The 27,979-nt window shown below is 47.7% G+C and overlaps 1 protein-coding gene and 1 non-coding gene across 5 annotated transcripts in view; one reads left to right on the forward strand and one right to left on the reverse strand.

The window, feature by feature from the left end:
- cacna1c (calcium channel, voltage-dependent, L type, alpha 1C subunit) overlaps window positions 1-27,979 on the reverse strand; it is a 1,225,933-nt gene that overhangs the window by 1,119,841 nt on the left and 78,113 nt on the right. The gene's annotated exons all lie outside the window — the stretch shown is intronic.
- trnal-caa lies at window positions 18,302-18,420 on the forward strand. The gene is made up of 2 exons: window positions 18,302-18,339; window positions 18,375-18,420. It is a non-coding gene; the product is annotated as a tRNA-Leu (tRNA).

The following is a 27,979-nucleotide window of genomic DNA, read 5'->3' on the forward strand; positions in this document are numbered from 1 at the left end:
CAAGAAGGTGACTCATATTGCTAGTTCTGGGTGAGTGTGCTTTACACTCAATTTGGCTCTGTTTTATTCCTTAGCTCTAGAGTCGCCAGGTATCGTTAAGATACCACCACAAGATTCAAGTTCAAGTTCAGACCAATAACTCAATACACCAGTTAGTAAGTTCAAACAAGACACATTTATTATAATAGTTATCTACTACTTATGCATATAAAACTACAAGACTAGGCTAATCCTACCACTAACAGGCCAATACTTATCTGGAATAAGGGAACTGCCGGATCAGGGAACAATGGCCTCTTGCTTTGTCCTGGATCCGCAGGCTTCCAGTTGGTGTGGACTAAAGGGGTCAGGAGTGTCTACTCTCGTAGTGTGCGTTGTATGACACTTACTTGATGGCGGCTGCTGACCAGGCCTCTCCTTCTCAAGGTTCTTCTACCGCCAAGGTGTTCTGCTGGGAGGGCCAGCTGGTCAAGAAGAATGAATCAGTCCTGGGACCTGACTTTTATAGGTCCCAGGGGCTTCGCTTCCTTCTGGGCGGACCCTCTCTAAACCTGCAATCGACTGAGTCTCTTCCCAATCAATTGATTTGAATTTCCCCAATAACTGGGCCGTTCCTCAATCACCGGGCGGTTTCTTACACTTTATTGGTGTCCTTTGTCTTAGACTGGCGCCAGAATGTCTGACCTTCCATAGAATGTTTCAATTGCAGTTAACTGTTGTGTCCATTGTGCCTGGGAATCACTGTGAATCGCTCACTTAATATGCGCAGCTCGTTAGTTACAATTCTGTCTGGTTTCTGTAGCAGCTAGAATACAGGGGATTCTGCAGACTGCTTGTTTCTTTGCCAATGTCCATTTTTCCCTGTAATCTTTGCATTCTTCCATTTTGTGTGAGGAAGTGGCCAATCCAGGTGGCTACACTCAGAACTGCCTTCTCGAGGGCAATTAGGGATGGGTGATAATTTCTGGCCCAGCCAGTAATGCCTACATCCCACAAAAGAATACATTTTTAAAAGGTAGGAACCCACCACAGGACAGAGTAAGGTTCAACATACTTCAAACTGACTTTATCTGAACTCGCTGCCAGGAAAACAAAATTCTGCCTCCGATGAAATTTTCTGTAGGTGAGAGAATCTTTTTTCTAAATTTAGAGTACCCAATTATTTTTTCCAATTAACGGCCAAATTAGTGTGACCAATCCACCAAACCTGCCCATCTTTGGGTTTGGGGGTAAAACCCATCAGACAGGGGGATAATGTGCAAACTCCACATGGACAGTGACCCAGTAGGTGAGAGAATCTTGTGCCAATCACAAACATTCACATTCTTCCGTTTCAAAATAGAGCCTACTCTGACATCTTTAGCTCTTCTGAAAATTAATTTGCTCTTGATAAAGAGACAATAAAATTCAACAGATGCTGTTTCAAAAGACAAGTGGTAGTTGTAGGGGATTCTATAATTAGGATAACTGATAACATCCTTTGTAAGCAGGACGGAGAGTCCCGCATGGTGTGATGCCTGGACGGTGCCAGGGTGAGAGACATCTCTAACCGACTTGAAAGGATATTGGAGTGGGAGGGGTAGGATCCAGCTGTTGTGGTCCATGTTGAGACAAACAACAGAGGCAGGACTACAAAAGAGGACCTCTTAGGGGAATATCAGGAACTAGGAACAAAATTAAAGATAAGAATAATAATCTTTATTGTCACAAGTGGGCTTAGATTAACACTGCACTGAAGTTACTGTGAAAAGCCCCTAGTCGTCACATTCCGGTGCCTGTTCAGGTACACAGAGGGAGAATTCAGAATGTCCAAATTACCTAACAGCACGTCTTTCGGGGCTGTGGGAAGAAACCGGAGCACCCGGAGGAAACCCACAGGGAGAACGTGCAGATTCCGCACAGACAGTGACCCTAGCCACGATTGAACCTGGGACCCAGGCGCTGTGAAGCAACAGTACTAACCACTGTGCTACCATGCCGCCCAGTCTCGAGCGTTCTCAAGGGTTATAATCTGTGGATTATTACCCGAGCCTCAAGGGTCCTCAAAGGTTATAATCTATGGGTTATTACCCAAACCACGTGCAAATTGGCATAGGGAACAGAAAATTAAGGAAGTAAACATGTGACTAAAAAAATGGTGTTGGAAAGAGGGGTTCCACTTTATGGGGCACTGGACAATTGAGCTGGGATGGAAACCAGCTGAGAAACTGGCTAACTTTGGATGGTTCACGCAGTTTTAGACTCATAGTTACTTTGAAAGAGTTAGAAGGTTAAAAAAAAGGCACATCTAAATTCAGAGTAACTATTTTAAATACACAGACCAAGCCCCACATGATACACCGCCCACACCTCCCCCATTGGGGACAGGAGGGATCTTTACCGTTGGGATGGTCTTCACCTGAACCGATCTGGACCAGTGTTCTAGCAGGAAGGATAAATAGGGTGGTCACAAGGACTTTAAACTAGCAAATGGGGGGGGGGGGGGGGGGGGGAGCACGGTAGCACAGTGGTTAGCACGGTTGTTTCACAGCGACAGGGACCCAGGTTCGATTCCCAGCTTGGGTCACTGTCTGTGCAGAGTCTGTACGTTCTCCCCGTGTCTGCGTGCATTTCCTCCGTGTGCTCCGGTTTCCTCACGCAGTCCAAAGATGTGCAGGTTAGGTGGATTGGCCATGCTAAATTGCCCTTAGTGACCAAAATGGTTAAGTGGGAACTCGGTGTTCAGAAAGGATAAACAGGATGGAACAGGAGGTGGAGTTGCTTTGTTGGTTAACGGTGACCTCAAGTTTGTGTAAGAGATTATATTGGCACTAAGGGTCAAAATGTTGAATCGATCTGGGTGGAAATAAAAAAACAAGGGAAAAACTCCTTGGTCAGAGTAATTTACAAGCCCCCGATCAATGTTTCCAAAGTGGGCCATAGTATAAACCAAGAAATAATGAGGGCTTGTGAGAAGGAAATAATGGTAATCATGGGAGTTTAAAAAAAATAAATTTAGAGTACCTAATTCTTTTTTCTCTAATTAAGGGCCAATGTCGCGTGGCCAATCCACCGGCATGCATATCTTAGGGCTGTGGGAGGGAGACCCACGCAGACATGGGGAGAATGTGCAAACTCCACATGGACTGTGACCCAGGGCCGGCGTCAAACCTGGGTTGTCGGTGCCATGAGGCAGCAGTGCCATACTGGAATTTTAGTGTTAGACATAGACATAGAATTTACAATGCAGAAGGAGGTCATTCGGCCCATCGAGTCTGCACCGACCCTTGGAAAAAACACCGCATACCTACACCCTATCCCCATAAACCAGTAACTCCGCCTAACCTTTTTGGACACTTAAGGGCAATTTAGCAGGGCCAATCCACCTAACCGGCAAATCTTAGGACTGTGGGAGGAAGCCGGAGCAGTATAATTCAGGTTGGTGGAGGGGAGGGGGTGGATCATTTAGAGGGGTCTGGGCATGAGCGGGGGAGGGGGGTAGTGGAATTCTGTTGGTGAGGAATGCTATAAGGATGGGGCGCTTGGTTGGGGGAGGTGTGGGCGGTGTACCATGTGGGGCTTGGTCTGTGTATTTAAAATAGTTACTCTGAATTTAGATGTGCCTTTTTTTTAACCTTCTAACTCTTTCAAAGTAACTATGAGTCTAAAACTGTGTGAATCATCCAAAGTTAGCCAGTTTCTCAGCTGGTTTCCATCCCAGCTCAATTGTCCAAGGAGAAGTGAGCACTTTTGGATAATTGCCGGGTCAACCCTTATGTGGGAACCTCCCAGACGAATTTCTCAGCACATCTTTGGGCTAACCCCCAAATCCTGCACTGGGGAGCCAGGAAGTTATATCCCAATGTCCAATTCCCTACAATAGTTTTTTTTTAGAAGAATCCAGTTAGATCAATTTGAATGTTTTGGAATGAAATACATTTGTTCTGTTACTAGCAAAGTTACTAACTTTTGAGCGCGGAAGGAAAAATGTCCCTCTCTCCGTACATCAGGGTTTCCAAACCTTGGATAAAAGCAAATTACTGCGGATGCTGGAATCTGTAACGAAAGAGAAAATGCTGGAAAATCTCAGCAGGTCTGGCAGCATCTGTAGGGAGAGAAAAGAGCTAATGTTTCGAGTCCGATTACTCGTTTTTCAAAAACTTGGACATTTCTCCTCATTGTGTCTTCCTACAGCTTTTTCAGCATCCGTTGCCACTGGGACTGGGCATTAAAACCCCGAAAATTCTATTCCCGAGCGGGAGCCCTCCAACATGCGGCTGCCTCCCGCCCGCCATCACCGGAAGTCCTGTATATGCCTTCTTAACCACTTTGTCCATCCACCTGTCCTGCTGCCTTCAAGGTCCCTCTGGTCCTCTATACTTCCTAACATCCTACCATTCATTTTGTATTCCCTTGTCTTGTTAGTCATTCCAAAATGCATCACCTCACACTTTTAAGGTTAAATTTCACTTGCCTCTCTTCTGCCCATCTGACCAACCCATCTATATCATCCTTTAATCTAAGGCTTTCCTCCTCGCTATTTACTACACCACCAAATTTTGTGTCATAATAATATTATGAAAATAATTTTTATCATTGTCGCAAGTAGGCTTACATTAACACAGCAATGAAGTTACTGTAAAAATCCCCTAGTCACCACACTCTGGGGCCTGCTCGGGTATACCGAGGGATAATTCAGAATGTCCAATTCACCTAAAAAACACATCTTTTGGGACTTGTAGGAGGAAACCGGAGCACCGGGAGGAAACCCATGCAGACATGGGGAGCATGACTGCTCTGCCACCACAGAGATTGATTTCCATTGCCTTTGTTTATTCCATGTTTATTATGTATTGGGACGAGAAATTTTGGGTTGAAAATGCATCACCTCGGGGTTCTCTCGGAGGTGGCAGCCGTTCATCGACTTTCTCAGGGAAAATTAAAATGTCAGCAGAAGCAGCATTTTGAAGGGGGGGGGGGCGTGTAGGTGCAATATGGTTAAGGGGTGTACAGAAGGGGTTGGGTGGGAAATGTCTAGTTTACAATGTTGATGTTCATATTATTATTATTTTGTTTGTTATTGTTATAAAAATTTTGCAAATACTTCAATAAAAATATTTTTAAAAAAAAAGAAAATGCATCTCCTGATATTGCCGCTTTTAAATGGAAAAACGTGCTTCAATATAGATGACAATAGTGATTACCTGAAATGCAAGGTATTCCTGGATACACAGTGGAATTTCTCTGTTGGTCTGCAAAATATGTGTGGTAAGACTGATAATTTTGTTCACGTTTAATGTTCCAAGCATTTTACATCATACCTGGGACACAAGGACCCCTTTGTAGCATCCTTTCATCGGCCACTGTCACATACCTCAAGGTGTCACACACCTTAGGTAATGATCTAATGAGCCAATAAAGAGTTTTTGTTGAAAAGTACAGAAAGTCAGTAATATTGGAGGAACTGGCAAGTGACCTGTTTATCATTAAGGGATTCTTAATTGTGTTCTTATCAATCAAGGAGAGTAGAGGCCCAGAAAATCTAACATAAAACAGAAAATTCTGGAAAAAATCTGGCAGCGTCTGTGGAGAGAGAAAGAGAGTTAACGTTCTAAGCCTGTAAGACTGCTTCAGAGCCAAGAATATCTAATAGTGCCTACAAATAGCTTTTGAAAGTATTAGTATTTTAAAGTGTTAAAACATATATGATCAGAAAATTGTTGCAACTGATAGGTTGCTTTAGTGAAATAAAGTTTGAGCAATGTTGATGCCACAGTAATTTGTCAGCATATAATTCTCTTATCAGCTATATTTTTCTTTTTTCTGTATGTAGTGCTCAATACACAAAGTGATGTACTGTAGGACTAGGAAGTTGAGTCGTAAAATCATCTGACTCTTCTTGCTATTTCTAAAAATTACAAAGATGGAAATAATCAACATTGAAAAGAAACCACTGTATGGACAGGAGGGGATCTGTTCAAACAGCACCTTACCACCAGGTGTTTGGAATAGTTTTTTTAAAGGACAAGCAGTGGAATATTTTTTCCCAGCCCCTTGATCATTGTGTGATCGGATTTTACTAATAATCCCACAGCAAACTTAAATTAGGATTAACTCAGAAGGTTAGTTAATTTTACACATTAAAAAACGCATGAAAAAGAGCCCATTCTAGATCCACACAGTAAATAATAATAATCGCTTATTGTCACAAATAGGCTTCAATTAAGTTACTGTGAAAAGCACCTAGCTGCCACATTCCGGCGCCTGTTTGGGGAGGCTGGTATTGGAAGGATAGAGGACAAAAGGTTTTGCAATCCAAGGGTTACAGAAAAAATTAACATTGATTCACATGAGTTCCAGCGTCCTAAAGTCAGAGTCCAACGAGAAATTATTTTACTTAGGTGTTTCGAGTTTGGCTGGCTGAAGATCAGTGTTGTAAGATTCACTTTTCATGTGTTGTCACAAAATGAAGTAGGCAGGCAGAGATTGAGTTGGTTTGTAAGCGGTATCAAATCTTCCTGCAAAGTCAGGTTAGATCAGACAGCTGCCCTGTTTGGGCAGAGCTTACTTCTTTGTGCCTTGCCAGTGGGACGGTCAAACAACAAACTGGCTGTGCATCCCAGAAATGTGACAACAAATTGTTCAAAAAGCCAATCTTGGGTCATGTGACGTTACTTCTTCACAACGACTTTGACGCAGATCAACATCTGGAATTTGGCTTTGTTTTAGATCATAGAATTTACAGGCAGAAGGAGGGCATTCGGCCCATTGAGTCAGCATTGGCTCTTGGAACGAACACCCTACCGAAACCCACACCTCCACCCTATCCCCGTAACCCAGTAATCCCACCCAAAATTTTTTGGACACCAAGGACAATTTAGCACGTTAGATCCAGCTAGCCTGCACATCTTTGGACTGTGGGAGGGACCTGGAGGAAACCTACGCAGACACAGGGAGAATGTGCAGACTCCACATAGCCAGTGACCCAAATGGGAATCAAACCTGGGAATCTGGCGCTGTGAAGCGACAGTGCTAACCACTGTGCTACATTGCTTCGCCCAGGACTGATAATGTCTCAGCCTTTATGGGTTGAGAGTCTGGTGTTTGAGAAACCATAGTCTCAGCAGACCCACTGACTCTGCTTGCAATATTAGTTTATCAAATGCAAAAGGACTTCCTACAATTCCCTTTGAAATTGGTCTGAACAGTCCCAGGTTGTATTTTGGTAGCTCCTTGGGCATAACCGTGTGACATTACCCAAACTGAGAAAATAATTCACTTATTCTGGAGATTGCTGGAGATAACTCCAGGGCCACCCACCTTAATTGACTTTGTTTCGAAAAAAGTTCAGTTTAAAAATAAGACATAGCAATAAGGATGCATTATTAAACATATATGTTTTGTGTTGAAGGAACCAAAGCCCGTACATTAAGATTTACATTACCTGAATTAAGGAATAAAGCTCACTTTTCTCAGTTGCAAGATATAATCGGAACCAAATCAAATCATAACTTTTTGTGAGTTTTAATTAAATCTAAAGCAACACAGTTACAGAATGAACTTAACAATTACAACTATTGTAAACTGTATTACAACTATTACTGCAGACTGTTGGACAATTTCAATTTGTATTCTTCACAAATAATAATTGGACAATAAAGAAACACATTTTGCCAGTGTGTGGATTATATAAATCTGTTCGGTCCCCCTTAACTTGATAGATTACACAAAAATATCATATTATTAGCATTATATTACATTGGGTTCCTTTGGAAATTACAGTTTCAACATATTTTTAATTTGTCTACCAAATACTGACTTTTTCTTTGATCATTATTGTTTAATATTGCCATGCGTATTTTATTATCAATAGACAAACCTAGTATGATATTGTAACCTTGTTCTGAGTTCATCAAGATATCTCTTGATGAAATAAACACAACAGTGTTCAATCAAAAATGTCACATTATTCAATTAGCTTTGAATTAATAGATTGAATTACACCATGAAAGATACATGGCTAAATCAGCATGATATCTTTAATTCCTCAGCTACAGAGTCTGTCATTATTGCAGAAGAACATTGCTAACCAATAGGGCAAACCCATTTCTCATTTGCATATTGTATATTAGAAATTGTACCCCCTTTTGTGAGAACCTGAGCAGCTAAACAATGGAACAAATTGATGTCCAGAAACCCGGCAAATTTGTCATCAGCAGTCTGTGACTTACTTTATTATAGTAAGAAGTCTTACAACACCAGGTTAAAGTCAAACAGGTTTGTTTCAAACACGAGCTTTCGGAGCGCAGCTCCTTCCTCAGGTGCGCTCCGAAAGCTCGTGTTTGAAACAAACCTGTTGGACTTTAACCTGGTGTTGTAAGACTTCTTACTATAATAAAGTAAGTCACAGACTGCTGATGACTTTAACCACTGATGACAGGACTTTAACCTGGTGTTGTAAGACTTCTTACTGTGCTCACCCCAGTCCAACGCCGGCATCTCCACATCATTACTTTATTATGAGATAGATAGATGTAACAGGTAAGTGCAATTTTTTTTCAGTAAGAAAATGCAAGTCAGTTGTCTGGGGCATTCTTACAGTATGTTCATACTATGGGTGGGTGATATTGAGCCTCCACTCTCCGCCCAAGAGAAACTCGGCACGGGCTCAAAACCCAGAGCAAATCAAAAAACATGATTCTCTCCCATGTGATTAGGTTTTGGAATTTTCACCCCTCCACCCACCCTCCGGCAGAATAGTGCGAATTGGGCCATGGGAGCCTGGGAACCTAATTTTAATACATGAGACCGTACCCACTCACGGAATATTCACCGTGCGCTGCTGTGATGCCGGCATCATTTACAACAGCTTTGGCCATGTATGAGGTAGTCGAGGGGGATATAGAATTAGGTATAGCCGCCAGGGATGCAGGGGTACATGCTCACACAGTGCCCTGGCACTGACCCCTGGCACAGGTCGACACTGCCTGGCAGAGGTTGGCACTTCCAAATAGGCATTGCCAATGCATGGTAGGCTGGGAAAAGGGGATATTGAGGGGGGGGGGGGGGATGTTGGTGATAATGTCAGTGAGGGAGGGGGGGCCCGGAGACCACCGTGATATGGGCTGGGGATTGTTAGACTGCAACACTGGTCAGGGCGCCCTTTAAAGAGTGTGCACCGGTCTGGTGGGAGCTGGTTTCATGCTTTTGTAGAATTTACAGTGCAGAAGGAGGCCATTTGGAAACAGCATTCTACTTAGGCCCACGGCTCCACCCATCCCCATAACCCCACCTAACCTTTTTGGACACTAAGGGCAATTTATCATGACCATTACGCCTAACCTGCACATCTTTGGACTGTGGGAGGAAACCGGAGCACCCGGAAGAAACCCAGGCAGACACGGGGAGAACGTGCAGACTCTGCACAAACAGTGACCCAAACCTGGGACCCTGGAGCTATGAGCAACTGTGCTAACCACTGTGCTACCATGCTCTATGAGGACGTGCCCTGCTACAGTACTGTGTGTGGTAGTCACCACTGATGTATATATTGTATATAGAGGATGTTGATATTGGTGCTTTACGGTAAGGCCCCTGAACTACAGGTACGGGGGTAGATCCCTACCTGCTGGCTCCGCCCAGTAGGCGGAGTATAAATATGTGTGCTCCCTGTACAGCAGCCATTTTCGGCAGCTGCTGTTGGAGGCCACACATCTCAGTGTAATAAAGCCTCGATTACATTCTACTCTCGTCTTTGCGTAATTGATCGTGCATCAATTTATTACACTGAGTTTTCAGAGATGGACCTCCGCACCAAGCTGGATCGCCTGCAGCTGCAGGCAACGCCAAAATTGACTTTGAGCTTTTAGCCTGTTTCGAAGCGTACATCGGGTCTGCGCCAGGCACAATTCCAGAAGCACAGAAGCTCCAGATCCTTTACACGCGGCTGAGTTTCAACGTCTTTCCACTCGTCCAGGACGCGCTGACCTACGCAGAGGCCATGGCGCTACTGAAGGAAATCTACGCTCAGCGGATGAACAAAATCTACGCAAGACACCTCTCCACACGGCGCCAAATTCCCAGTGAGTCAGTTGAAGATTTCTGGCGCGCCGTTCTCGCCCTAGTTGGAGACTGTGACTGTCAGGCCATTTTGGCCAAGGAACACTAAAATTTGCTGATGCAAGACGTATTTGTTACGGGCAGAGGGTCTGACTATATCCGCCGGCGCCTCTTAGAAGGGACCACGCTCGACCTCGCAACGACCAAAAAACTAGCGCTCTCACTTACAGTCGCATCACGCAACATTCAGGCCTATGCCCCCGACCGCGCGGCCCACCCCTCCTGTGCATTGTGGATTCTGCAGATGGCTGCCCCATGGTGGACCCCATCAGCGAGCGCCCTCAGCCAACCCCACACCTGTGCCGCGGCAGCCAACCAACCTCAGGGGGCCCAAATGCTACTTCTGTGGGCAGTCAATACACCCCCGACAGCGCTGCGCGGTGCGGAGCACCCTCTGCAAGGCCTGTGGCAACAAGGGACATTTCGCTGCAGTGTGCCAGGCCCGCTCAATCGCCGCTATTGTCCCGGCAGCCCCCACATGCAGCCAGTGGACGCTGCCATCTTGCTCAACTCGCAACACGTGCGGCTCGTGGGAGCCGCCATCTTGTTCCTCTCAGGACCAGCGGGCGCCGCCATCTTGCCTTCCTCACGACACGTGCAGCCACAGAGCGCCGCCATCTTGCTTCCCCCACGACATCTTGCTTCAACATTTATCTACATGAGGACAGTGACTGTACTTCATATGAACAGACAAATTAGGAGCAGGAGTAGGCCATTCAGCCCCTCAAGCCTGTTCTGTCCTCAGTCATTCTTTGCTGTTTTTAATTATCTATCCAATCTTTGGTCCTGCGCTTCAGAAGTAGTTAATTGGTGTTGAAGGTTTCCGAGAGTCTCAAGATGAAATAATGCAACATATATATGCAGGGCCTTTCTTAATTTTACTCTATAAGCATAGTATTTCATTTGAATACATTTGGATTATTTTATTTTATCTCCCCACAAAAACAAGCACAAAGTCAGTTGGATAAGAGCAATGGCTGCCAAAGTTGAAGAAGGGACTTTTTGGTATCCAGGCAATAATTGAGTTGCTAATGCAAATTATACTCATCATAGGCAGCTCACTGATTAGGATATGGAAAATCAGGAGATATTGGAGATATTTAATATATGTACCCACTTGAGGAAAACAATTTTTACAGACAAAGAGTAAAATAGCATTGTGGTTATGTTACTGTAATGGTAATCCAAAGCAGAGGGGCAAGTCCTACCTGGCAAGTGGAGAATTTAAATTCATTTCATAAAATAGATCTGGAATATAAAGCTACCATCAGAAATAGTGACCTTGAAACCAGCAAATTGTCATTTAAACCATCTAGTTCACTAATGTCCTTTCGGGAAATAAATCTTTTGTCCTTACCCTGTTGGATTGGATTGGATTTGTTTATTGTCACGTGTACCGAGGTACAGTGGAAAGTATTGTCCTGCGTACAATTCAGACAGATCATTCCGTACAGGAAAATACACAGGGAAAACATAAAATCTGCAATGTAAATACAGGCATCAGTTTTTAAAAATAAATTTAGTGTACCCAATTAATTTTTTCCAATTAAGGGGCAATTTAGCGTGGCCAATCCACCTGCCATGCACTACAGGCCTCAGTTGAAGGTTACAGGAGTGTAGTGCTACTCAGCAGAGAAGATATGTGAAGAGATCAGATCAGTCCATAAGAGGGTCATTCAGGAGTCTGGTAACAGCGGGGAAGAAGCTGTTTTTGAATCTGTTAGTGCGTGTTCTCAGACTTTTAGTATCTCCTGCCCAATGGAAGAAGTTGGAAGGGTGAGTAGGCTGGGTGGGAGGGGTCTTTGATTATGTTACCCAATTTCCCAAGGCAGCGGGAGGTGAGACAGAGTCAATGGATGGAAGGCAGGTTTGTGTGATGGAATGGGCAGTGTTCATGACTCTGTAGTTTCTTGGGCCGAACAGTTGCCACGCCAAGTTGTGATGCAGCCAGGTAGGATGCTTTCTATGGTGCATCTGTAAAAGTTGGTAAGAGTCAATGCAGACATTCTGAATTTCCTTAGTTTCCTGAGAAAGTATAGGCGCTGTTGTGCTTTCTTCGTCGTAGCATCGATGTGGATGGACCAGGACAGATTGTTGGTGATGTGCACATCTAGAAATATGAAGCTGTCAACCATCTCCACACCTCAGCTCCGTTGATGTGGACAGTGGTTGATGCAGACAGGGGTGGGTACGATACATCTGACTCCTATTATGGGCCAGGGTTCAGAGAACACCAAAGTATATCATGGAGTTCCCCTGACCCACAACTTTAAATAGATTTCAGTTCTGGGGAGCACAAGGGCCCACTTTACAGGTGTGATGCAACAGAGACCTAAAAGTATTTTTAAACAAAAACAATTTTTATTCTACAAGTCCAGTTAACATTATATAAACACACTGTAAACATCTTATCAACTACCAACACTGATAACCGCCCAAAAACGTACAGCACTCTATAGTAACTTTCCTAACAACATCCATAAATCAAAAAAACCTTTTTAACAAAGACAGTAGGTTTTAATTCTTTACAGAAACAGTTATCACTTTTAAATTATCATGTAATTTAAACACTTATTTAACATAGAGAGAGAGGCCAGTATACATCTGCTTGGTTTGAATGCAGCTCTCGAACTGAAAGGTAAACGAAAGAACAGAGCCAAAAAGAGCTTCCAGCTCCACCCACACAATGACATCGCTGCAGCCATTTGATAAAGCACACTTTTCTTAAAGGAACATTCACATGACATGATCCACTACAACGCGGTTGACTCTAAACTGCACTCTGAGATCGATTAGCAAGTCACTCAGTTATACTAAACTGATTCTAAAATCTGTAATAAGAATACCGCCCAGTATTGATCTATGCATTGGAGTCAGATACAACATAGGCACACCCAGTTCAGTTGACTCTGCAAAGTCCACCTCACTAACACAGAAGAACTTACCCAAAATTAATAGCACTGTCCCACAGATTAGTCAAGCATAATAATAGTCAGCATCATTTATTCCATCCAAACTCCTACACCATTAGGACAAATCCACCAGAGATTTATGGTCTATATATAAGTACACAGTCGGTGGTATAGAGTTGAGACGATGCGATCTTCATTGTTCTCAACATTAACTCTGGATCCAATTAAATTTCATGATATCAAGTCAAACATGGGCAGGGAAACCTTCTGCTGATTATCACCTCCTGTAGTCTTTCAACTGATAAATTAGTACCCCGCCATGTTGAACACTGGAAGAATCACTGAAGATAGCAACGGCACTGAACATACAATGGGTTGGAAGCTTTAATGTCCATTACCAACAGTGGCTTGAAAGCACCACCAAGAATAAAACCTGAAGAAATCAGCAGCTGGACTGGACCAGCAACAAGTACTGAGAGAACCAATGCAAAGGAAAAATGTATTTGACCTCAACCTCACCAATCTGACCGATCACAGGTGCACCTATCCAAGACAGTATTGGTAGGGAATGAACATCACCCAGTCCTTGTGTAGACAAGAATGTGTTGAAGGACACATTCCATTGTATTATATGGCATGATCATAATACTAAATGGGGTAGATTCGGGCAATCTTGCAACTGAAAACTGGACATTTATGAGGTTCTGTAGACCGTGTTTTTCAAAAATATTTTTCCGCGGACCCATTTTTACCAACCGGCTGACCTTCGGGACCCATGCCAGCTGACCTTCGCAACCCATGCCGCCCAAATTTCGTGACCCACCATTTTCGCTGATGTTTAATGCAACAGGTTGCCTGCTTGGTCCTCACAATCTCACTTACTTTGTCATTCAATGTTACATTTCTGTATGGGTTGTTCATCAGAGCTCACACTAGTACTGCTTTGTCCTGTTGTGGACTATTCTGCAAAGTACTCTCCAGCAGATTCCCTCCTGTTTGTGTCTCTGGCCCTCTCTTCCTTAGTCCAAAAACATCAATCTTCAGTTCTTCATGAAGTCCTGTTGCTTGCCTGCTGGCAGCTACAAAACAGAGGAAATTCTCCTCAGTAATTTTGCGGCCAGAGTATGCGACGTGAGTGTACAGAGTGCGAAACCTGTTCTCTGCCGCCACTTCTGGCGGGAAGACAAAACTATTTTTTCTTAAAAATCTACTCCGGGAACAACGCGCTGATGGACTGATGAGGTGATCTGCCACGCTGTGCCAACACCCAATACTCGCCCACGGGTCTCAACCCTGTGTTTGAAAATTACTACTGTAGGCCATCAAAAGCAGCAAAATTATATTCCAGCGCAATCTGCAACCTCATGGTTTGGCATATCCTGCACTCTACCTTTACCATCAAGCGAGGAAATCAATCTCACCTCAATTAGAAAAGTTGAACAGCATGCAAGAAGCAACATCAGTTATGCCTAAAAATGATTTGTCCTCCTGGTGAAGCTAAAACACAGGACTAACCAGCATGCTAACCAGCAGAAGCAGCATTCTATTAACAGAGGGGGCCAATCCCACAACCAACGCATCAGGTCAAAGCTCTGCAGTTGTGTCATATCCAGTTGTTAAAAGTGATGCCCAATGAAGCAACAAATTGGAGGAGGCTGCTACATGGACACCCCTATCCTCAATGTGAGCAGACATCAGAATGTAGTGCAAAAGAAGTGCAGGATAAATGACACATAATTTGAAGTCCCCACCATCACAAATGACAGTCTGCAGCCATTTCAATTCACGTCACATATTATCAAAAAGAATGGAAGAGGGCACCATATACAGCAAAGGATATGAACAACATCACAGCTCTAACACAGAACACTTATTTTCCAGAACTAGTCAAGTTGTCCAGTACAGTTACAACACTGGCATCTACCCTACAAAGCGGAACACTGCCCACATAAAGCGGGACAAATCCAACCCGGCCATTTGACATCACATCTTCCCATTCTCAGTCATCTGCAAACTGATGGATGTTTTACTGATAGGCATTTACTCACTAATAACTTGCTCACCAATTCTCAGTTTGGATACCACTCATTACAGCCTCAATCGAAACACGGAAAGAGAACACTTCCAGAAGTGAGGTGAGGGTGATTGTCAATGATATCTAAGCAGTATTTGACCGAGTTTTACATCAAGGAGCACAAGTAAAATTGAAGTTGATGCGAATCAAAGGGAAAACTCTCCATTGAGTGAAGTCTCACCTAGCACAAAAGAAGATGGTACTGGTTGTTAGAAGCCAATAATCTCATCTTCATAGCTTTGCTGCAGGAGTTCCTCCACCTTTACTTGCTTCATCAAAGATCTTTCCTCTGTCACAAGTCCAGAAATGGGTACATTTGCTGATGAATGCAAAATGTTCAGTTCTGTTTTTGACTCCTCGGATAATGACGCAGTCCATGCCTCATGCAAGTCCTGGACAATATTCAGGTTTGGGCTAATGATCAACAAGAAACAGTTGCGTCACACAAGTACCAGTCAATGGCCATCTCTAACAAGAATGAGTATAACCATGTCCATTTGACATTAAACAGCATTATTATTGCTGAAACGAAAGAGAAAATGCTGGAAAATCTCAGCAGGTCTGGCAGCATCTGCAGGGAGAGAAAAGAGCTAACTTTCGAGTCCGATGACTCTTTGCCAAGCTGTCAAAGCTTTTATCAATTATTATTGCTGAATCTGGAACAACTACCCACTTTTTTCCTCACTTAACTTAATTTCTCATCTCTCTATGTTCAATTAAGTGATCAGTGCTTTTCTAGGAGACTGATTTTCCAGGTTATTCTTGCCACTTCCCTTTATGTGTCTTTGTTGATTATCAACTCCAGTCACAACTGTATAATGTGCTATACACAGAATTAACAAGCATCATGTTCCCTCATGTAAAGCTTCCAACCATCCTTGCTTTTCTCAAATAAAAACAGAGCATGCTGGAAATATTCAGCAGGTCTGGCAACATTGGTGGAGAAAGAAACAGAGTTAACATCTCAGGTTAATTACTTCTCATCAAACTTGTTGACTGTTTTTGGGTCCTGCTTTTGCTAAATTTTCTTAACAGGGTTCTGCAGGCTTTTTCCACCATCTACTATCCCTCCTCCAGGCTTTCTTCTACCTTATAATGGCTGCCTAAATGTTTGCCATCCAAATTTATTTGATTCTTTCATGGGATGTGGTATCGCTGGCTAGGCCACTGTTTATTGCCCATTCCTAATTGCACTTGAGAAGCAGATAGTGAGCCACCTTCTTGAGCTGCTACAGTCCATCCGCAGTGTTATTAGAAAGGGAGTTCCAGGATTTTTACTCAATTACAGTGAAGGAATAGTAATACAGGGTGCGATTTAACAGAAATAAAACATTTAGTCAGTGTTTAAATAACCCAGCTATTAAATGGGTCTCTGTTTCATTTTTGGGCCTCAGCGAGGATTGGCCCGCCGAGGCCGCACTTTTCCTGCACTAATGAGTTCCACTTGCCAGAGCAGGAAGATATCATGGCGCCCCGATCTCTGAACCCCCACCACAGCCTCCAGACCCCCCCCCAACGCTCCAACTTACCAATGAGGGGGTCCTCAACTCCCCCATCTCAAAATGGCAGGGCAACTCCAAACCAGATCCCAGGCACGAGCAAGATGCCAGGTACCTTGGCACTACCAGCCTGGCACCCTGCCCCAGCCAGCCTGATAATGACACTGTGCCTGGGTGGCACCTGGGTAGCATTGCCAGTGTTCCAGACTGGCAGTGCCACAATGCCCAGGTGGTATCAGGGGTGCCAGGTTACCACTCTGTCCGGAGCCCGACCACACAGGGCACCCCGATCAGCTGGAAGACTACCTCAAGTAGCACGCCTGGTCTATGTTGGTGGAGACCAGTGCTAAACTTTGCTCGCACAGGGTCTCCGAGGAGTGGCTGTTAGATCCCAAGCCTTGGATAACTCCGGGAGCGCGAACATATTGTCCAGGTCAATGGACATGACTGCTTAAGTATCTGAGGAGTTGTGCATAGCAAACGTCGTGTATTCATCAGTAAACATCCCACTTCTGAACTTATGATGGAGGGAGGGACATTAATGAAGCAGATGAAGATGGTTGAGACTAGGAAATTAACCAGAGGAACCTGCAGTGATATTCTGGAACTGAGTTGATTGTCCTCCAACCACGGCCATTTTCCTCTTTATGCTAGATATGACTCCAACCAGTGGAGAGTTTACCCTCTAATTCTCATTGACTGCAGTTTTGCTCGGTGCCACAGTCATCAAATGCTGCTTCGAAGCTCTCACCTCACTACTTGAGTTCAGCTCGTTTGTTCTATTTTCATCAAGAGTATAATGAGGTCAGGGCCTGAAGGCCCTGGTGGAACCCAAACCAGGCAGGTTATTTCTGAGTATTGCTGCTGGACAGCATTATCAATGGCCCCTTTCATCACTTAGCTGTGATTGAGCATAAACTGATGAGGTGGTAACTGAGGTTGGATTGTCTTGCTTTTGGGTAGATGCAAGAATTGTAGCTGTACAATAACAGCTTTGCAAGAGACACAGCTCATTCTGGAGCACAAGTCTCCAATGCTATTGCCAAAATACTCTCAGGGCCCATAGCCTCCAGTGCCTTCAGCCGTTTCTTGATATATCAATGCAGTGAATCGAATTGGCTGAAGACTGGTATCTGTGATCCTGAGAACCTCAGGGGGAGGCCTTAATGAAACATATGCTGTGGGTTTCCCGATGGTGTGGGTGGCCACAGAGAAACCCCATTGGATGGCTTGGGAACGGAGAATCCCGCTGCCGGCCGAGGAGTGCTGCACAGGTGAACGGAGCTGGCAGGGTGGGGATTCCTGCCCATGATACTTTACAAGCTCTGGGTTTATTGCTTCATAGTTTCAATACCTAGAAACCTTTCTATTGAAACTTCTATCCTCACACACTGATAATTCAAACAGAAATTGCTGGCTTGCGCTATTCAGAATTAAAGGTGAGGAGAGGATTGTTGCGCGAAACTGATAATGAATCAACCATAGCAGTCATAAAATAATATTTTATTCTTGCATCTAAACAGTGAAAAATGTATTCAAAGTATTGTTGGCAATGTAATTTTGATGTTGAATTTTGTAAATGAACTTTAACTTTGTAAAGGATAAGCAGTTGATATGAGCTGAAATGATTAGGGGCTGGATTGATACTGTTGGGAGAAACCGCAGCAGTGATTGCAACAATAGCAGCAGCACAGCTGCTTTAACCACAGCAGCAACTTGTCAGGATGGCCAAGTGGTCTAAGGCGCCAGACTCAAGGAGTGTGTTTCCTTGCCTTGTTTAAGCCTGGTGATTTCTGGTCCCTTTCTAGGGGCGTGGGTTCAAATCCCACTCCTGACATTGTCCTTTTAAGGGCAGCACGGTAGCATTGTGGATAGCACAATCGCTTCACAGCTCCAGGGACCCAGGTTCGATTCCGGCTTGGGTCATTGTCTGTGTGGAGTCTGCACATCCTCCCCGTGTGTGCGTGGGTTTCCTCCGGGTGCTCCGGTTTCCTCCCACAGTCCAAAGATGTGCAGGTTAGGTGGATTGGACATGATAAATTGCCCTTAGTGTCCAAAATTGTCCTTAGTGTTGGGTGGGGTTACTGGGTTATGGGGATAGGGTGGAGGTGTTAACCTTGGGTAGGGTGCTCTTTCCAGGAGCCAGTGCAGACTCGATAGGCCGAATGGCCTCCTTCTGCACTGTAAATTCTATGATCTAATAGGCCTATTCAAAGCTTCTCACAAACTCCTGGGCAACTATGGTGCCTTGGTTGAGAACATCTGATCTGCTGGTTGCACTACAACAATTCGGCAAGACATCTTCAACCTATATCACCAGTACGACATGGGCAGCAAGAGCATGGGAACAGCACCACCTCCAAATCACACACTATGTTGATTTTGAAATAAATCACCACTCCTCCTTCAACACTCTGTAACAATTTTAGAACTCCCTCTCCAAAAGCACTATGGCTAGACAGACTACAATGGTCCAAAAAGGTGGCTGATAACCATCAACAATTCATAACTACAAATCAGGCATGGTAAATAAATCAATGTGAGAAAGGAAACAAAGTTCCCAGAAGACCTGATATGAAAAAAAATTTGGATGAAGAGAATATTCATAGACACATACATTCAACCACCACAAGGGCAATTAGCAATGGGAAATAAATGCTGGCCTTACCAAAAATTTTCATATACTATGAATGAATTTTTAAAAAGCAATACTGTAGAGCTACCAGAGGTATGGAGCATTTCAGCAGGCTCCAAGATTTTGACATTTGATGCTCGATCAATGACTCCAGAAGCAAGATTGGAAGACAATTGAAGGCTTTATTGTACTAGATGTTTCCCCCAGCAGCAAAGGTACAGAATGCAGCTGCTGGGGAGACACGGTCTCTTATACCTCGCCTTACTGGGCGGAACCAGCAGGCAGGCTTAACCAATGAAACAGCAGTCTCAGGTACCTCCCACACCAATGGTCTTACAGCATTGTCCAGGGTACCGTAATACCCCTAATACCGACTACCACATTCACACCCTGTTAAAAAAAAAGAGTTTGGCTGGGTTGTGGTCTCGCGTTATACAGTGGTGGAGGTTGAGGTTATGGTGGTACCTGGTATACATTAGCACAGTGTTTTGCCTCGTTACATGTCACAACTATTTACAGTATTTATTTACAATCAGAATGAAGCAATTAGTCGATCGGGGGCCTTGATTGTCCTCTGCGATCGTCGTAGCTTCGGCGGTGATGCAGGCGCTGGCTCGGGCATCCGTGGCTCCGGGAGCATGGCTTTGGCTTCTTCAGCAGCTTCCCCTGGATGGGACCGGTAGGAGGACCGATCCACCTGGGAAGGGAGCGGCTGTGGGGTGCGCCGGTGGAGGGAGGGGGATGGTGGTGGGGGTGTGGGTGGGGATCCAGCGGGCGCCAGGTCCCGAAGGGAGACCGTATCCTGTCGGCCGTCTGGGTACGCCAAGTAGGCGTAATGAGGGTTAGCGGAAAGGAGATGGACCCTCTCGACCAATGGGTCCGACTTGTGCGACCGCACATGTTTGCAGGTCAGGATGGGTCCAGGAGCTGCCAGCCAGGTCGGCAGCGAGGTCCCGGAGGACGGCTTCCAAGGGAAGACAAGGAGACGTTTGTGAGGTGTTTGGTTGGTCGTGGTACACAGCAGTGATCGGATGGAGTGGAGAGCATTAGGAAGGACCTCCTGCCAGCGGGAGACTGGGAGATTCCTGGACCGTAGGGCCAGTGGGACGGTCTTCCAGACTGTTCCGTTCTCCCTCTCTACCTGTCCGTTCCCCCGGGGGTTGTAACTGGTCGTCCTGCTTGAGGCAATGCCCTTGCTGAGCATGAATTGACGCAGTTCGTCGCTCATAAAGGAGGACCCCCTGTCGCTGTGTATGTAGGCGGGGAAACCGAATAGGGTAAAGATACTATGGAGGGCTTTTATGACGGTGGCTGCAATCATGACGGGGCAGGGGATGGCGAATGGGAACCGGGAGTACTCGTCAATCACGTTCAGGAAGTATGTGAGGGGAGGGGCCCTTTGAAGTCCACACTGAGGCGTTCAAAGGGACGGGAAGCCTTTATCAGGTGAGCTTTCTCTGGCCTGTAGAAGTGCTGCTTGCACTCCGCGCTGATTTGGCAGTTCCTGGTGGCAGTCCTGACCTCCTCGATGGAGTAGGGCAGGTTGCGGGTCTTGATGAAATGGAAGAATCGAGTGACCCCCGGGTGGCAGAGGTCCTCGTGGATGGTCCGGAGTCGGTCCACTTGTGCGTTGGCACATGTGCCGCGGGATTGGACATCAGGAGGCTCGTTTAGCTTCCTGGGACGATACAAGATCTCATAGTTGTAGGTGGAGAGCTCGATCCTCCACCGTATGATTTTATCATTCTTTATCTTGCCCCGCTGTGCATTATCAAACAGGAAAGCGATCAACCGTTGGTCAGTGAGGATAGTGAATCTCCTGCCGGCCAGGTAATGCCTCCAGTGCCGCACAGCTTCTACTATGGCTTGGGCCTCCTTTTCAACTGAGAAATGGCGGATTTCTGAAGCGTGGAGGGTGCGTGAGAAGAAGGCCACAGGTCTGCCCGCTTGGTTGAGGATGGCCGCCAGAGCTACGTCGGAGGTGTCGCTCTCGAGTTGGAAGGGAAGGCATTCATCAATTGCGTGCATCGTGGCCTTTGCAATGTCCGCTTTGATGCGGCTGAAGGCCTGGCGGGCCTCTGCCGACAGGGGAAAAACCGTGGATTGGATTAGTGGGCGGGCCTTGTCCGTATAATTGGGGACCCACTGGGCATAATATTTTTAAAATCCCAGCAGTGTTTCAGGGCCTTGGAGCAGTGTGGGAGGGGGAACTCCATGAGGTGGCGCATGCGTTGGGGATCTGGGCCTATAACTCCATCATGTACTATGTAGCCGAGGATGGCTAGACGGTCGGTGCTGAACACGCATTTGTCCTTGTTGTAAGTTAGGTTAAGGTTTTTTGCGGTATGGAGGAATTTACGGAGGTTGGTGTCGTGGTCCTGCTGGTCGTGGCTGCAGATGGTGACGTTATCGAGGTACGGAAACGTGGCCCGCAAACCGTATCGGTCAACTATTTGGTCCATCTATGGAATTCCTTGCCCAGTGAAGCAGTTGAGGATCCTTCATTACATGTTTTTAAGGTAAAGATAGATAGTTTTTTGAAGAATAAAGGGATTAAGGGTTATGGTGTTCGGGCCGGAAAGTGGAGCTGAGTCCACAAAAGATCAGCCATGATCTAATTGAATGGCGGAGCAGGCTCGAGGGGCCAGATGGCCTACTCCTGCTCCTAGTTCTTATTATCTCCCGTTGGAAGACCGAGACTCCATTTGTGACACCGAAGGGAACCCTTAGGAAGTGGTAGAGCCACCCATCTGCTTCGAATGCAGTGTATTTGCGGTCGCTGGGGCGGATGGGGAGCTGGTGGTAGGCGGAGTTGAGATCCACTGTGGAAAAGACCTTGTATTGTCCAATCTGGTTGACCAAATCAGATATGCGGGGGAGAGGGTAGTACGTGTCGAGCTGTGTGTACCTGTTGATCGTCTGACTATAATCGATGACCATCCCATGCTTCTCTCCGGTCTTTACAACCACTACTTGAGCTCTCCAGGGGCTGTTGCTAGCCTCCATAATGCCTTCCTTCAGTAACCGCTGGACTTCTGACCAAATGAAGGTCCGGTCCTGGGCACTGTACCATCTTCTCCTGGTGGCGACGGGTTTGCAATCCGGGATGAGGTTCGCAAAAAGGGAAGGCGGCTCGACATTGAGGGTCGCGAGGCTGCAGACCATGAGGGGGGGGTATAGGGCCGCCGAATTTAAAAGTTAAACCTTGGAGGTTACATTGAATGTTTAATCCTAGGAGCGTGGCCGCGCAGAGGTGAGGGAGGACTTACAGGCGGAAATTTTTTAATTCCCTTCCCTGGACCGTGAGGTTCACTACACAGAACCTTTTGATCTCTACTGAGTGAGACCCGGAGGCCAGGGAGATTTTTTGATTAACTGGGTGTGACACTAATAATTGCACACAAAAGACTCGATACGGCACAAGAGAGGCTTTACTATAGTGAGAAGCTATTCTTTCGGCTGCAGCTGTAGAATGGCTTCTCAGGGAAACTTATGAATATTTATACTGCTCCCTGTGGGCTGAGCTAGCCGGCAGGGGCTTACCGGAAAACCTGTAATACAGGTACTATCATACATCCCCTAATGCAAGCACACACATATATACAGTGGTAGAGATCACCACATTCACCCCCTGTACAAAATGATTCCGGCGGGTGTGACGTGAAACTATAATACATAAACGTGATCTATTTACAGAGGGGGGGAAAAAGGAACCAAGAGTCCATCGGGCAACCCTGAGCCCATCACAGGTTGAGTCGGACCGGCGGTCGGACGTTCTGTTGCGAGCGACGCAGCAGTGGTGGCGACGTCTGCACAGGCAGCGTCAGCGACGATGGTGTAGTTGCTGGCAGTGTTGGTGCTGGCCAGTGGCGGGATGACTCCGGGAGCGAGCCAAAATCTTCCATGTCCTCTAGTGTGGGCAGGGGAACGAGGGATGGACCTGGTGGGGCTGAATTTGGGGGCGCCGGGGAAAAGGAGGGTGGCACGTGGGTAGGGAGGGGTGTGGGCATGGGATCGGCACCCGAGGGAGCCAGGTCCCTGAGCGGGACTGTATCCTGGCGGCCGTCGGGGAACTCCACGTAGGCATACTGGGGGTTCGCGTGGAGCAGGCGTACCTTGTCTACCAGAGGGTCTGCCTTGTGGTGCCTGACATGCCTACAAAGGTCAGGATGGGTCCAGGAGCAGCGAGCCAAGTCGGGAGCGAGGTCCCGGAGGACGGCTTCCAAGGGAAGGCAAAAACACGTTCACGGGGTGTGTTGTTAGTTGCAGTGCACAGCAGTGACCGAATGGAATGGAGCGCGTCAGGGAGGACCTCCTGCCAGCGGGAGACTGGGAGGTTCCTGGACCGTAGGGCCAGCTGGACGGCCCTCCATACCGTCCCGTTCTCCCTCTCTACCTGCCCGTTTCCACGGGGGTTGTAGCTGGTTGTGCTGCTGGAGGTGATACCCATGCTGAGCAGGAACTGACGTAGCTCATCACTCATGAACGAGGATCCCGTCACTGTGGATATAGTCGGGGAAACCAAACGGAGCGAATATGGAATCAAGGGCCTTGATGACAGTGGCAGACGTCATATCCGGGCATGGGATGGCGAAGGGGAACGTAGAGAATTCATCGACCACACTAAGGATGTAGGTGTTGCGGTCGGTGGAGGGGAGGGGCCCTTTGAAATCCACGCTGAGGCGTTCAAAGGGGTGGGATGCTTTCACCAGGTGCGCGCGGTCTGGCCGGTAGAAGTGCGGCTTGCGCTCCGCACAGACCTGGCAGTCTCTGGTGACTGTCCATACTTCCTCGCTGGAGTAGGGCAGATTGCGGGCTTTGACCAGATGGTACAACCGAGTGACCCCCGGATGGCAAAGGCTCTCGTGCAAGGCACGGAGCTGGTTCACTTGTGCGCTGGTACATGTGCCCCGGGAGAGGGCGTCTGGGGGTCCGTTGAGCTTGCCGAGGCGATACAAGATCTCGTAATTATAGGTGGAGAGCTCGATTCTCCACCACAAGATTTTGTCGTTTTTGATCTTGCCCCGCTGCGTTTTGTTAAACATGAAGGCTACAGACCATTGGTCAGTGAGGAGAGTGAATCTCCTGCCGGCCAGGTAATGCCTCCAGTGCCGCACCGCTTCAACGATTGCCTGGGCCTCCTTCTCAACAGTGGAGTGTCGGATTTCGGAGGCATGGAGGGTGCGGGAAAAGAATGCCACGGGTCTGCCTGCCTGGTTTAGAGTGGCGGCAAGAGCGACATCAGAAGCGTCGCTCTCTACTTGGAAGGGCAGTGTTTCGTCTACTGCGTGCATCCTGGCCTTGGCTATGTCTAAGCGAATACGAGCGAAGGCCTGTTGTTCTCTCGGCCGTGACGGGAAAATTGTGTGGACTGGATCAGTAGGCGGGCCTTGTCCGCGTATTGTGGGACCCACTGGGCGTAGTAAGAAAAGAACCCCAGGCAGCGTTTGAGAGCCTTGGGGCAGTGGGGGAAGGGAAGCTCCATGAGGGGGCACATGCGGTCGGGATCGGGCCCCAGTAGTTCGTTTCGGACTACGTAGCCGAAGATGGCTAAGCGGTCTGTGTGGAGTGAGGTTGAGGAGAGATGCGGTGTGGAGAAATTTAGCAAGGTTGGCGTCGTGGTCCTGCTGATCATGGCCGCAGATGGTGACATTGTCTAAGTACGTAAACGTGGCCCGCAGTCCGTACCGGACAACCATTCGGTCCATTTCTCGCTGAAATACTGAGACCCCGTTAGTAATGCCGAAGGGAACCCTCAGAAATTGATACAGTCGACCGTCCACCTCAAAGGCAGTGTAGGGACGGTCCGATTTACGGATGGGGAGCTGGTGGTAGGCGGATTTCAGGTCAATTGTCGAGAAGACCCGGTACTGTGCAATCTGATTGACCAAATCAGATATGCGAGGGAGGGGGTACGTGTCAAGCTGCGTGTACCGGTTGATGGTCTGGCTGTAGTCCACGACCATCCTGTGTTTCTCCCCAGTTTTAACCACCACCACTTGGGCTCTCCAGGGACTGTTGCTGGCTTCGATAATACCCTCCCGAAGCAGCCGCTGGACCTCGGACCTGATGAAGGTCTTGTCCTGGGTGCTGTACCGTCCGCTCCTGGTGGCGACGGGCTTGCAATCTGCAGTCAGATTGGCAAAGAGGGAGGGAGGCCGCAAACGGTGAGGGGAGGTAGGGGTCCGCCGAATTTGAGGGTGAGGCTCTGGAGGTTACATTGGAAGTCCAGGCCCAGTAAAAGTGTCGCACAGAGGTTGGGGAGAATGTACAGGCGGAAACGGTTGAATTCAATGCCCTGTACGGTGAGTTTAACCAGACAGAAGCCCCGGATCGGGACAGAGTGGGATCCGGAGGCCAGGGAGATCCGCTGGTTGGCGGGATAGACTGCGAGGGAGCAGCGCCTTACCGTGTCCGGATGGATGAAACTGTCCGTGCTCCCGGAGTTGATGAGGCAGGAGGTTGCGTGGCTGTTAACAAGTACCGTCGTAGAAGCGGTGGCCAGGTTGCGAGGACGGGATTGGTAGAGCGTCATGGAGGCGAGTAGCAGGCGATCGACCGAAGAGTCCGACGAGTCCAATGGGTAGCGGCTGCAACCCGGGTCCCGCGGTCCCGTTCCGAGGGGAGGACAAAATGGCGGCGTCTGGAGTACCTGCGGGGAAGAAGATGGCGGCGCCCATGCAGCGCACGTTGCGGGGGCGGGGGCAAGATGTCGGTGACCATGGAACGCACATGGAGTCGGAGGATGAAGATGGTGGCGCCCATGGTGCGCACATGGCGGGTGCGGCGAAAGATGGTGTCGCCCATTGATCGCACGTGGAGTCGGGGAAGGAAGATGGCGGTGGCCACTGATCGCATGTGGCCCCGGGGCAGGGGACGGCAGGGTCCATTGCACGATCGGCTGTGACGAGTGGGGGAGTTCGGGCGCGATAGCGGCAACTGCGCAGGACTGACACACCGCTGCAAAGTGGCCTTTCTTGCCACAAGATTTGCAGGTCGCGGTGTGGGGCGGGCAGCGCTGGCGGGGGTGCTTCTGCTGACCGCAGAAGTAGCAGCGGGAACCCCCAGGGTGCGTGGTGCGGCGAGCAGCGCAGACATACTGCGCCGGAGCGGCCCCAGTCGTGGGGGTCGGTTGCGGGGTCCTCAAGGGGTAGGAGGGGTGGGCCGCGTGGCTGGCGGGGTAGGATTGCACATTATGGGAAGTGGCCGTCATTGAGAGCGCTAAGGTTGCCTTGTTGCCGCAAGGTCGAGAGCGGCCTCTTCCAGCAGTCATTGCCGGATGGGGTCCGATGCAATACCCGTTACAAATGCATCCCGCATGAGTAGATTCGCATGTTCCGTGGCCGAGACGGCCTGGCAGTCTCAGTCCCGTACTAGAGGGATAAGGGCCCGCCAGAAGTCCTCAATCGACTCAGCCGGTTGTTGAACCCGAGTGGAGAGTACATGTCTCGCAAATCATGGTTAAGAAAATTTGTGAAAGGAGAGATATTGGCTGGAATTCTCTGACCTCGCTCGCAGCTGGGATTCTCCGGTCCTGCTGTGATGAATAAAGTTTTGGTTGAGCGCCGAATTCCATGTTCTCACTGGTAACGATGACGGGCGAACTCAATCAAAGAATCCTGACTGTTGTCTTCCCTTCGGAATACCTTTGCTCTGTCCGCAAGCCTGACCCCCATCATTCCTGTTGCGTGCTATTTTAACTTAGCACCTTGCTCTAATGCCCATTTGTCCATCCTTGGCCTGCTGCAATGCTCCAGTGAGCCTGGCATAAGCTGAAGAAGCAGTATCTCATTTTCCTATTGGCCACATTGTGGCCCTCAGAACTCAACCTTGTGTTAATTTTGACTTTTCCCCTTCATCTTAAACCCTCCTTTCTTCTCTTTTTTCAATATTCCATACATGCATTTCCCCAATGCAACCCCACTCACATCAGGCCATCTCTCACTTATTATTAAAATTGCTACTTTTGTTGCACAAACATTCTCCCTCCTTTCATTCCAATGAAGGGTCTACAGCTCGAAACATTAACTCTGTTTCTCTCCTAATAGATGCTGGCAGATCTTCTGAGTTTTCCAGTGTCCTCTGTCTTATTTCAGATTCCAATATTCACAGGGCGAGATTCTCCGCACTCCCGACGGTGCGGAGAATAGCGTGGCTCGTAAAATGTTACGGCCACGCTGTTCCGACGCCCTCCCGCTATTCTCCCCCCCCCCCCCCCCCACGCCCAACTCCCGACACGAATCGCTGCCGCCGTTTTTTTACGGCCGGCAGCGATTCACAGCTGATAGATGGGCCGAGTTCCCAGCCTTTTATGGCTGTTTTTACGAACGGCAAACACACCTGGTCTGGCCGTTCGTAAAAACGGCCGTAAACACTCGCATTTTATAACCATGGCACCGATTGGCACGGCAGTACCACGGCCGTGCCAAGGGTGCCATGGGCCCACGATTGGTGGGCACCGATCGCGGGCAGCGGGCCCGCTGCCCGCGCACTATTTGACCTTCCGCCGCCCCGCAGTATCCATTCGCGGGGCGGCTGAGGGGCATCCCGGCCCGCGCATGCGCGGGTTTCGCGCAAATACGCGATGACGTCATCCGCGCATGCGCGGGTTGGAGTCTTCCAATCCGCGCATGCGCGGCTGACGTCATATGATGCGTCAGCCGGCGCTAACTCGGGCAAGCGGGCTTAACGAAAAGCCCGTGATGCCGGAGCTTACGGCGTCGGGCTGCTAGCCCCGACCGGGGACCAGAATCGGTTCCCG

Source organism: Scyliorhinus canicula, chromosome 20 (genome assembly GCF_902713615.1).
Source record: "Scyliorhinus canicula chromosome 20, sScyCan1.1, whole genome shotgun sequence".
NCBI lineage: Eukaryota > Metazoa > Chordata > Chondrichthyes > Carcharhiniformes > Scyliorhinidae > Scyliorhinus > Scyliorhinus canicula.